The sequence below is a fragment of the Symphalangus syndactylus genome, chromosome 10 (assembly GCF_028878055.3).
Source record: "Symphalangus syndactylus isolate Jambi chromosome 10, NHGRI_mSymSyn1-v2.1_pri, whole genome shotgun sequence".
In the NCBI taxonomy this organism is placed as follows: Eukaryota; Metazoa; Chordata; class Mammalia; order Primates; family Hylobatidae; genus Symphalangus; species Symphalangus syndactylus.
The window spans coordinates 57,988,905-58,001,501 of record NC_072432.2 but is presented as its reverse complement, the minus strand read 5'-3'; positions in this window follow the sequence as shown (position 1 = coordinate 58,001,501).

Sequence of the window (12,597 nt, the reverse complement as noted above, 5' to 3'; positions counted from 1 at the left end):
AATTAGACACTGCAAGAGATGAACAATAAGATAAAATAGAACACATAGGCCGGGCGTGGTGGCTCACGCTTGTAATCCCAGCACTTTGGGAGGCCGAGGCAGGCGGATCACGAGGTCAGGAGATCGAGACCACGGTGAAACCCCATCTCTACTAAAAATACCAAAAAAAATTAGCCGGGCGTGATGGCGGGCGCCTGTAGTCCCAGCTACTAGCGGAGGCTGAGGCAGGAGAATGGCGTGAACCCGGGAGGCGGAGCTTGCAGTGAGCCGAGATTGCGCCACTGCACTCTAGCCTGGGCGACAGAGCGAGACTCCGTCTCAAAAAAAAAAAAAAAAAAAAAATGATAAAATAGAACACATATAACAATATACTGTTCACTCCCCTATATATATACATATATAAAGGGGAATTTGTTAAGTATTAACTTACAAAATCACAAGGTGTCACAATAGGCTGTCTGCAAGCTGAGGAGCAAGGAGAGCTAGTCTAAGTCCCAAAACTGAAGAATTTGGAGTCTGATGATAGAGGGCAGGAAGCATCCAGCACGGGAGAAAGATGTAGGCTGGGAGGCTGGGCCAGTCTCTCCTTTTCACATTTTCTGCTTCCTTTATATTTGCTGTCAGCTGATTAGATTGTGCCCACCAGATTAAGGGTGGATCTGCTTTCCCCAGCCCACTGACTCAAATGTTAATCTCTTTTGGCAACACCCTGACAGACACGCCCAGGATCAATACTTTGTATCCTTCAATCCAATCAAGTTGACACTCAGTATTAACTATCACAAGTCCACCCCTTGTCAACTTGAACCCATATATATCTCCTGAGATCATACATAATCTTCAAATAAAGACAATAATAAGGTCATAATTACACTTAAAATAATACAACTATCTTTCGTACAACCGAAAGTGCACCAATACACCCATCCAAATACTATTACATAAAGTTAACAATACTTAAATGCTGATATGAAGTCAATTAATCTTATGTCACATGATAAAGGAAAAGGAAATAAAATGAAGATAATTTCTCCGTACAAGTGTATACATGCACAAACATGTTTTTAACAAAAGGAGAAAATACTCATGACAGTTACAGTCCTCATTTCTGCAGCTGTTCAAGTGGTCATAGCTGGTATTCATGACTACCTTCTCCTACTGCCCATTCTGTATTCCCTTTACCTTCAGCAAGCACCTCAGCAGGTCATGTTTTTTTTTCCTGGTGGAGTGACCCAAACCTTCATTCCTGAGGGGTCTGGACCATTTGTAGTTCTGCCTGGATTGGGCTGTTGTACTTTCCCATTTACCTTAATCACAGGGCATGGTAATACTAAGAGACACCCTAATGGATCTCCTGTATTCCATGCATATTCTTTTCTTCCCTCTGTTGTGGAGTAGTAGACGGATTTCATCTTGATAGTCTGGGTCAATAACCCCAGCCAACACTGTAACTCCCTTCTTAGTCTGTTGTCTTAAAGGTAGGAGGACCCCAAAGTGTTCAGATGGGAATCTTAACTTCTAGTTTAATGGAATTCTTGTTGTGTCTCCTGGTGGCAGCCTTCCTCCCTCTGGAACTAAGACTTCTAGGTCTGCAGAACGTGAGGTTATGGGAACAGGAAGCAAAACTTTTGCTAGTGGATCACTAGAGGTGATGGTGAGTGGTGCCACTTCCACTTCCACCCCTTGATTCCTGGACCCGTGAATCCTGGCTATGGGGGTAACAGAACCATATATTGGACACTGATTCAGAGCGTACATGGCCTTCTAGAGAACTTTGCCCTAGCCATGCAAAGTATTGTCACCTAGTTGGCATTGTAATTGTGACTTCAAAAGGCCATTCCACCATTCTATCAATCCAGCTACTTCAGGGTGATGAGTAGCATGATAAGTCCAGTGAATTCCATGATCATGAGCCCACTGTCACACTTCTTTAACCGTAAAGTGAGTGCCTTGGTCAGAGGCAATGCCGTGTGGCATATTGTGATGGTGGATAAGGCATTCCGTTAGTCCACGGATGGTAGTCTCAGCAGAAGCATTGCATGCAGTATAGGCAAACCCATATCCGGACTAAGTGTCTACTCCAGTGAGGACAAACCTCTGCTCTTTCCATGATGGAAAAGGTACAATATAATCAACCTGCCACCAGGTAGCTGGCTGATCACCCCGAGGAATGGTGCCATACTGAGAGCTCAGTGTTGGTATCTGCTGCTGGTCAATTGGGCACTCAGCAGTGGCCACAGCCAGGTCAGCCTTGGTGAGTGGAAGTCCACGTTGCTGAGCCCATGTGTAACCTCCATCCCTGCCACCATGGAAACTTTCTTCATGGGCCCATTGGGGAGATGAAAGGGGTGGCTGGGGAAAAAGGCTGAATGGTGTCCACAGAACAGGTAATCCTATCCACTTGGTTATTAAAATCTTCCTCTGCTGGGGTCACTCATTGCTGAGCACTCACATGGGATACAAATATCTTTATGGTTTTTGACCACTCAGAGAGGTCCTTCCATGTACCTCTTCCCCAAATTTCTTTGTCACCAGTTTTCCAATACGCTTCTTGCAAGTCCCTGACCATCCAGCCAAAACATTGGCTACAGCCCATGAATCAGTATATAATCGCACATCTGGCCATTTCTCCTTTCATGCAAAGTGCACAGCCAGATGGCCTGCTTGAAGTTCTGCGCACTGGGAAGATTTCCTTTCACCTGCTGTCCTTCAGGGATGTCCTAGAAAGGGGCCATAGTGCTGCAGCTGTCCACTTTCGGGTGGTGCCTGCATATCATGCAGAACCATCTGTGAACCAGGCCCTTGTCTTCTCTTCCTCTGTCACATGATCATAGGAAACTTCCCATAAGGCCATCGGTGCAGGCTGGGGAAGAGAAGGCAGGGTGGCAGGAGTGGAGACCATGAGCATTTGAGCCACTTCCTCATGTAACTTGCTTGTGTCTCCAGGACCCGCTCAAGGCTGATCAGATATATACCACTTGCATTTGATGATGGAAGGCTGCTGTGCAAAACCCACTTTGTGGCTGGATGGGTCAGAAAGCACCCCGTTCATGAAAGGCAGTTCAGGTCGCATGGTGACTTGATGACCCATAGTCAAACATTCAGTTTCCACTAAAGCCCAGTAACAGGCCAAGAGCTGTCTCTCGAAAGGAGAGTAGTAATCTCCAGAAGATGACAGCAATGGAGGCCTAGAGGCCTCCACTGTGCTTCACCTATGGGGGCCTGCCAAAGGCTCCAAACAGCATCCCTATCTGCCAGACACCTCAAGCACCATTGGATCTGCTGGGTCATGTGGCTCAAGTGGCAGAGCAGCTTGCACAGCAGCCCGGACCTGTTGCAGAGCCTTCTCCTGTTCTGGACCTCACTCAAAACTTTTAGCCTTTTGGGTCACTTGATAAGTGAGCTGGAGTAACACCCCCAAATGAGGAATGTGTTGCCTCAAAAATCCAAATAGACCCATTAAGCATTGTGCCCCTTTTTGGTCGTAGGAGGGGCCAAATGCACCAACTTATCCTTCACCTTAGAAGGAATATCTCAACAGAGCCCACACCACTGTACCCCTAGAAATTTTACAGAGGTAAAAGATCCCTGAATTTTAGTCAGATTTATTTCCCATCCTCTGGAACACAAATGTCACACCATTAAGTCCAATGTGTTTGCTACTTCTTGCTCACTGGATCTAATCACCATAATGTCATCAATGTAATGGACCAGTGTGATATCCTGTGGAAGTGAAAAGCAATGAAGATCTCTCCAAATGAGATTGTGACACAAAGCTGGAGAGTTGATATACCCCTGAGGTAGGACAGTAAAGGTATATTGCTGGCCTTGCCAGCTGAAGGCAAATTGCTTCTGGTGGGCCTTATGGACAAGAATGGAGAAAAAGGCATTTGCCAAGTCAATGGCTGCGTATCAGGTATCAGCAGATGTGTTAATTTGCTCAAGTAATGAAACCACATCTGGTACAGCAGCTGCAATTGGAGTCACCACTTGGTTAAGATTACAATAATCTACTGTTATTCTCCAAGGTCCATCTGTCTTCTGCACAGGCCAAATGGGAGAGTCGAATGGGGATGTGGTGGGAATCATCATCCCTGTGTCTTTCAAGTCCTTGATGGTGGCACCAATCTCCACAAGCCCTCCATGGTTGCAATATTGTTTTTTGTTTACTAATTTTCTAGGTAGAGGCAGCTCTAATGGATTCCATTTGGCCTTTCCCAACAAAATTGCCCTCACCCTACCAGTCAGGGAGCCAATGTGGGGGTTCTGCCAGCTGCTAAGTGTATCTATGCCAATTATGCATTGTGGCATGGGGGAAATGACCACAGGATGAGTCCGGGAACCCATTGGACCCATTGTAAGTCAGACCTGAGCTAAAACTCCATAATTACCTGAACTCCATAAGCCCCTACTTTAACTGGAGGACCACAATGACATTTTGTGTCCCCTGGAATCAGTGTCAGCTCAGAGCCAGTGTCCAATAGTCCCTGAAATGTCTGATCATTGCCCTTTCCCCAGTGTACAGTTACGCTGGTAAAAGGCTGGAGGTCTTCTTAGGGGAGGATGGGAGAAAGATTCACTGCATAAATTGTCGGTAATGCAGTGGGGTCCTTCCTCAAGGGGATCTGGCCTTCCCTTCATTCAAGGGGTTCTGGGTCTGTAAACTGGCTCAAGTCTTGAAATTGATTGAGGGACTATGATTATCTGTTTTTATAATTCAAATTAGTCTTTTGTTCATTCGACCTAGAAGATTTCTGCTTGTATAAATTAAATAGGAACATAACAGGCTTCCTATCAATTTCACTTCTAGGAACACTGTGATTAATTAGCTCAGAGCTCTACATGAGTCAGACTATTCTGATTGCTGCTTTGCCTCTGCTGTCCATTACGGTAGCTATACCCACCTTGCCTTAGACAGTTGAGTGCTACCGCTTGGCCCCTGCTACCTTGGGATCCAATTATTCCCATTGTATTTAAATTTTGTAGTTGAGTTACTGTGGTTCCCACTGTCAGATCTGACATATAGAGAAGAGCAATTACTGGGCTCGTCAAAGGTGTAGGTGCTGCCCTCACAAATCTGTTTCACAAGGCATTGGTCAGGCATATACCTTCTGGACCCTCCCAGCTGGGATGAGTAGGTCAAAAGTGACTAACCCACTCCGTCATCCCAATCTCCCTAAGCCTTTGGATCCCTTTCTCTACATTAAACCAATGGACATTAGGCATTTCCAGCTCACTGGCAGTGGGCTATCTTTTAATCCATATTTCAGCTAACCAAGCAAATAAACTATTGAAACTGTTTAACTCCCCAAGCTGCAGTAATAAATGCAGAGTCCCAACTTAGTGGGCCCAAATCAATAAATTCAGCCTGATCCAACTCCATGTTTCTTCCAACATTATCCCATACCCTTAATATCCATGCCTGTTCTCCAGATTTGTGCTTATATAAATTAGAGAACTCAAACAGTTCTTTTCGAGTATAGTGTCCCTCCTCATGGGTCACACTCTCAACCTCACCTCTAGGGGCCCTCCGGGACTTCCATCTAGTTACAGGTCTAGAAGCAAACAAAAGAGTTGGGAGTGGCTGCTGAGGAGAATGAACATTATCTTGCCTGATAACTGGATAACTGTCGCAGGGGAGGCCATCACTGTTGCCTCAGGCAGTGCAGGATTTATCTCCTCAGACAAAGGTGGAAAGGCTGATAGCTGCATGGGTTGGGGAGGGGATGTTGCCACTACTGTGGATGGGGAAGCTGTTTCTTCTGGCAAAAAGGTTCATCAGAGTTTACAAACTCAGTGTACCCAGCTTCATCCGGGTCCTCTCACACATCCCCATACCAAGTTGCAGGGTCCCATTCTTTTCCAATCAATGCCCTCACTTTAACAGTAGACACCTGGCAAGGCTGTACATGCATCTTTCATTGCAGGAGAGCCACTCGCATGATAAGAGTTTGTGTCTGTTTTTCCACAATTTTAGCTCTTTCTCTACATGAGATAAGACTCTCACTTAGTGCAATCTTAGCAGATTTGAGGCTCAGTATCTGCTTCTGAAGCCGGGAGACAGACTCCCTGAGTTCATCATTTTCTTTCCACATTTTGTCCACTGAACTTAGGAGCAACAAACCAGCTTCATTATGTTCCTTGGTTCTCCACATATGGTCAAAGGTATTATGTATAGAGTCAGTAAACTCCTTGCCTCATATATATATATACATATACATATATATATATACATATACATATATATATACACACACATATATATGTGTGTATATATATATACACACATATGGGGGGTTTATTAAGTATTAACTTACACAATCACATGTCCCACAATAGGCTGTCTGCAAGCTGAGGAGCAAGGAGAGCCTAGTCCAAGTCCCAACACTGAAGAATTTGGAGTCTGATGTTCAAGGGCAGGAAGTATCCAGCACAGGAGAAAGATGTAGGCTTGGAGACTCAGCCAGTCTCTCCTTTTCACGTTTTTCTGCCTGCTTTATATTTGCTGGCAGCTGACTAGATTGTGCCCATCAGATTAAGGGTGGATCTGCCTTCCCCAGCCCACTGACTCAAATGTTAATTTCTTTTGACAACACCCTCACAGACACATCCAGGATCAATACTTTGTATCCTTCAATCCAATCAAGTTGACACAGTATTAACCGTCACATACTGTAATAAAAGTTATGTCAATATGGTCTTCCTTTCTCCCTCTCTCAGAATATCTTATCATACTGTACTCACCTATTTTCCAACTGCAGAAAGCAGAACCACAGATGCAGGGAGACTACTCATCTCTTAATATGATTCATTTGGGCTGAATTTCTGTTTCCTCTTGGGTCTCTGAGAATTGCCATATTTCAAAACCTTCTATGTGTATCATGATCTCTAAACTTCATGATAGCCCTCCAAGGCATCCACATTAACCCATATTACAAATGGTGAAATATTACTTAGATAAATAAAATACCCAAAGTCACACACCCAATGAGTCGCAGAATGGGAATTCAAATCCCAGTCCCTGTAACATCATGAGTCATTTTCTTTGTTTCACTTAAATTTGTAAGTGCATTCTAATTATACTACTAATGCAAATACTAATTTCATCTAAATATGATAAATTTTACATTAGCTGTCTTCTGAACATATTAAGACCAAGCCCTTATTTTGAAATATTTGATAAAATTCACAAAGAAACTGCTAAACTCAAGAACAGTATCCCTTTAATCACTATAATGAAAACAGAAAACTTTTATTTAAAACAATGAAAAAACTTGATAAGCTATACTCTTGTTTGATGTTAACATTAACTCTTCTTTGATCTTCAGTTTCTTTGTCAGACACCCTTGATTGCAACCCAACAACCATCCCCAGTCCCTTATCCCTATCTTTTTATACTTTAAAGGCTAATTTTCCCAGACTCTTTTGCATGTATATGTGGCCAGGTGATCCAGGTCTACCTAATGAAAGTGAAAGTATTCCTTTCATGGATTAAGCAAACAACCACAGCTCTTTGCCCCTGCTCCTTTCTTCATGTTTACAAAGATGGTTTGATGCCTGGAATTACAGCAGCTATATTGTGACCATGAGCCAACATACCGAAGGTTGCTAGATCTAGCAAATAAATATATGTAATGGCCAACTAAAGTTTCAATTTTAGATAAAATATGAATAAATTTGTAGTATATGTCCCAAATATTTTATAACATATACTAAAAAGAGTATAATTGTATAGACAGTACACACAAACATATATATACAAACCAAAGAGCTTAAGTTAGAGTCAACTTAAACACCAAGTTCCACAAACTGTCAAAGCCCTGAGTTTTGTTGTTGCTTTATTACATTGTGAATGGATAAAAAGAATGTAAAATATGTGTATGGCATAAAGAAAAACAATATGCTGAACACTTTGTTAATTGCCACCCAGCCTAAGAAAAAGAACAGCCTCAAACGCAATCTCGATCCTGGATTTTGTGTTTAATCTTCCTTTGCCATTTTAATAACTTCCTTGCTTTCCTTTGTTCATCTTTATCCCCTCTGAAAAGCTAAGAATGGAAATAAGACCTTTGCCTTTTACGATGTACTGAAGATAGCCTGACAGTCTTCCTCCCCTTAGCCCCCAAATTGCTAGTCTATGAGAATTATGCAAAATTTAAAACAGGAAGGTGCTCTTCATCTTGGTCCTCAGAAAAAAAACATGACAAAGGTTGACCTTTACAGAGGTAGTTAGGTTTCTAGATAAAAAGAGATAAAAGTGACAAACCAAAGAGAGGGGGAAATCCTACACTTAGGGGGTTGAGGTTTTGGTCTTTGTGTGTTTTTAGAGAAGCAACCTCAACTTTCAGGTTTCTGAAAGGGCTCCCCTACTTTTCCTTCAGCTCAGCCCTGGGCAAGCAGACCCCCTGCCCAAGCCTCCCTCCTGAGATCCTGCATATGCTTTCTTGCTAAATGACTCTTAGCACCGTTATCTCCTCACGGGATACATCTGTTGGGTGCCTCGCATCCTCAGCTCCACTTTCATCTCTTCTATCTCAACACATTGTTTCCTCCACTTCTGGTGCCAGGGTGGAAGGAAGCCATCCCGCCCGGCCGCGCTTGGGGATTGGCAGCCAATGAATGATTGGCAGCGGGCATCTCTGTCAGAGCTTTGGCATGCTGCAGAGTAGAAGCCCCGTGCTAATGAATGCCATCTACACCTACCAGATGTGCCACTGGGTGACATGCCAGATCTTTTCCATAATGCCATTCTGCCGGACACAAGCCTGCTGGGGGGTGGAGAGGTGTGTCTTTTAATGCTTTGGGATGGGGAGTAGATCTGGCCTTCCCTTATTTTATTTCTTATTCAGACCACCCGCCACTGCCCACACACCCAATCAGCTCCCTTTACATTGGGCTAAGGCTCAGGGCATCTCTCTCGGAAACAGTGGCGAAGCAGGAGAGTTCGAGTTCCCAGGACACATCTCCTGTCCCCTGGCTCTCATCCATGCTCATCATTTCCTTGAGTTCGCTCCCTGCCCGCATCCAGATTCAGGAAAGGGAAATAGTTTTCAAAATTAAAGAAATAAAAGCACTAATGGGATCTGAAATTAAAGGAAGGAAGGGGAAAAACTACACTTCCCATCCTCCCTCCCTCCCCCATCCCTAATATTCTCTTCTTCCCTAGTCTAAACGTGCAAGGATGAGCTTCCCACACCCCATCCCTTTGGCAGCTTCTCCTGTTCTTTCCTCTTCCACCGTCCACAGGAAACTGGAGCATGTTTAACCCCAAGGGTGATATCCTGTCAGTGCCTGTCCCACGTTCTGGCTGAAGGAGCTGTCTTAAGGTGGAGACGTCCAAAAATCCGCGCCGTTTGGGGAGGAATGTTTCCTGGAGTGGGATGGACAAGGTGGGAAGAGAGGAAAATGAGCAAGCCACTTCTGATGGACAGCGGGTGCGTGAGCGTGTAGGAGTGCTTGGGTTGTCCTCGCCCAGCTCTCCATCCCCGGAGGGAGAACGGCTGGCGGGGGCTGGTGGTTGCCAGGAGGATCCCCTCTCTTTTGCTAAACCTGCGGGTACCAGGCTGCCCTGTAATCGGCGGTACTTGAGAACGGCAGGCCTCTGCCCCTCCTCCCCAGGGGCCATGACCCTCACACACCTCCCCACACCACCCCTCCCGCGACACACACGCAGTAATTGGGGCGACTGGGCGCCACTCCCACGCCAGAGCCCTGCCCCGCGCCCGCCTGGGGCCAAGCAGCCTGGCCCCTTCCCTTGTACCCCCACCCCCGCCCGCTGCCGAGGCTCCAGATGGCTTCTCCTTGCGCTCGGCTCGCGGCCCCCAGACGCCGCCCGGCAGCAGCCGGCGGTCGCTCCCTCCCTCCCAGCTGCTGCAGCAGAGACCGGGGCCATTTCGCGAGGCGGACGGGCTCCTCGGCAGGCTCGGATTGGGGTGGAAGCGCGGCCGCCGAGGGGCCCGCAGTAGCTGCGCTCACGGGGAAGGAGTCCCACAGTCCCCAGGTAAGGAAGCCGCGGGGCAGGCGAAAGGCGGGGAAGGAGGAGCCTGAGCGTTCAGGTACTCGACCCTCGCTTCTTCCCCTCTGCCCCTTCATCCTGGGCGCGGAGGGCAGAACAGTTTCTGGACCAGAGCACTCGCGAGAAGGGAGCGGCCTCACAGCAGCCAGAAGGGGGCGCCAGCACCCCGGGGCCGGGGTTACAGGGCTGGCTCTGCCCCGGCGTCCCGCCCCCGCCCCGGGGAACGCTCCCTCCGCCGCAAAGATGCCCCCTTCCGCTGGAAAGCGGTAATGCCCACCGCCCACCGCGACCACCTCTCCCCATTTTTCTGAGTTCTAACTGTACTCCTCTCTCGTTTCCTTTTTGCTTCTCTCTCTCTCTCTCTCTCCTCCCTCCCTCGTCCTCTCTTCCCCTCTCTTCCTCTCTGCCCTTGTTCTCTTACTTCCTCCTCCCTCCCCGCTTGCACCCCGGTACTTTTCCTTCTCTTTTCTGATCACTGGCGGGGGGAGGGTTTGTCGCCCGCCGGGAGGTGGTGTGGAGGGGATGGATGTGTTTCACGCTCAGGTTCTGGCTCTGGCTCCTCTCCATAGGTGCTTCCCTGGGTGCTCGCGAAAGCAGCCCTGAGAATGGCAGCTCTCAGAGGTTGAAGTCATTCTTTTCGGGGGACGGGGCATGGCGACTGTTTGATTGGGGGATGAGTTATGCATTTGGGGCAGCGCTTCCCTGGAATGCAGAGCTGGGGATTTCCCTTGCTAGACGGATGCTTGAAGTTCAGTGGCTTGGTACTGAGCCCCTTTCTCCCACCGAAAAGTCATGACAGTCAAAAGTATCTCTCTCTCTCTCTCTCCCCCTCCCCCACCTCTCTCCAAAACCCTAAAGACAGCCTCCCGGTACAGTCTTCACCGTTCTTTTTCAGAAGCAGTTGCGCTGGGGGTGGGGAAAGGGAGGGAAGGGACATTGAAAGGCCTCAGTGGCTGGCATCTCCGCGCCCGTCCGATGTCCTCTCTAATCCCCCAGTGTTCTGGCGCGTGCCCACAGTGCCCCCAGACCCTCCGCTCGCCCGTGCGCCGAGGTCGTCGGGTTTTAGACCCAGAGAGCACGTTCCGTAAGCTCCCGGCCCAAATCCCCTCGGAAAAATTAATCACAACGACCAGCGGATACAAAATGTGTGCCTGTGTTGAGTCTGTCTTTTAATCCCGAACGTAATTCTAAAAAGCAGCATCAGACAAGAGCTTTATTAATCCCTTACACGAGCAAATGCGATCTCTGACCTACTAGACTTGTTTTCCTGCAATTTCACAAAAAGCCTCGCTAGAGGAATGTGCAAGGACACAAGGGAAACTGAGGAGATCCGCAACTCATTAGCGAAATAGTAGGGTGCACTTCAATAAAAATGCGGTCCTGAAGTGAAGCGGACTCACCCGCAGGGAGCCGGGAAAATCGACAGGGGCGGCGGCAAAGTGAGTGTTGGGGATTGGAGGAAGGGATAGGATTGGAGGAAGGGCCTCAGGCACAGAGCGTGGTTGGGAGCTAGAGTGGGAACCCAATTCTTTCTCCTCCGAAGGCTTAGGACCCATGTGACTTAATTTAGGGGCTGTCCCCTTGCGAGGGCACTAGGACAACCGGAGGGGCGCACCTGCAATACGGATGAGTTCAGAGTTTGATCCCTTGGGGCCTGTTTCTCGCACTTGAGATTTCACTATCATGTCATTCAATTAATTATATTTCCCTTCTCCCATTTTATTCAAAACCGTCTTCCAGTTCCCTCATAATCGTAATTTGCGTCGTTGCCTTTTATCGTTGATTAATTAGGAAGCCGAAAATGATAATGGAGGGTCGGGCCAATAAATTAGCTTTAGGAACAGACGGACGGACGTCCGAGGCTGCTGCATGGGTGGGCGCTGTCCACCGAAGCTGGCGGGGGCCACCGTCGCTGCCGCTGGCTGCTCAGGAAGGGGTTAAGGAAAAGGCGCGCGGTACTGGCTGAATGGAGAGATCCACGCTGAAATAAACCCGGTGGCCACAAGGGAAAACTTCTCACTGCAATAAGTGGAGGGGCTCCTGTGACGCTTAGCTTTTCCCGTTTGGTATAGAAAAGGAAGGACTGGTTTGTTATAGAAATGGAGAAGAGGAAGGATGGGGTAGGATAAGAGTCAGACTCCTGTTACTTTCAGAGGCCTCCCTACTAGTGGGTAAACAGGTTTAAAGTCTGGGCCTTATTGGGAGCCTTTTTTTTTTTTTCCAGAACTGGAATGTTAGATTTACTTTTGCATCCTTTCCTTCCTCTTTCCACTTACCTACTGGTCTGAAAGAGGGAAGAAAGAAGGGAGGAAATAAGGGAGGAAGGAAGAGAAGGGAGAGAGAGAAGGCGGGGTGGAGAGAGAGAGAGAGATTGTCTCCCTGGCCATAGAGGAAAGTTGCTAATGTGGAGTTGCTCCCTGCCCTCAAAGAAGCAGCAGCTCTGGGCGGGTAGGGTCTCCTCTTTTCTCCCTTCATGAAATCGATCACGCCTCCAGAGGGCTGAAGGAGAGCACTTTGCCACTCTTCGCAGCTACGCCCTGGCCTCTTTGGCTTTCAATTGAAAACCAATTAAAGGTTTCTAT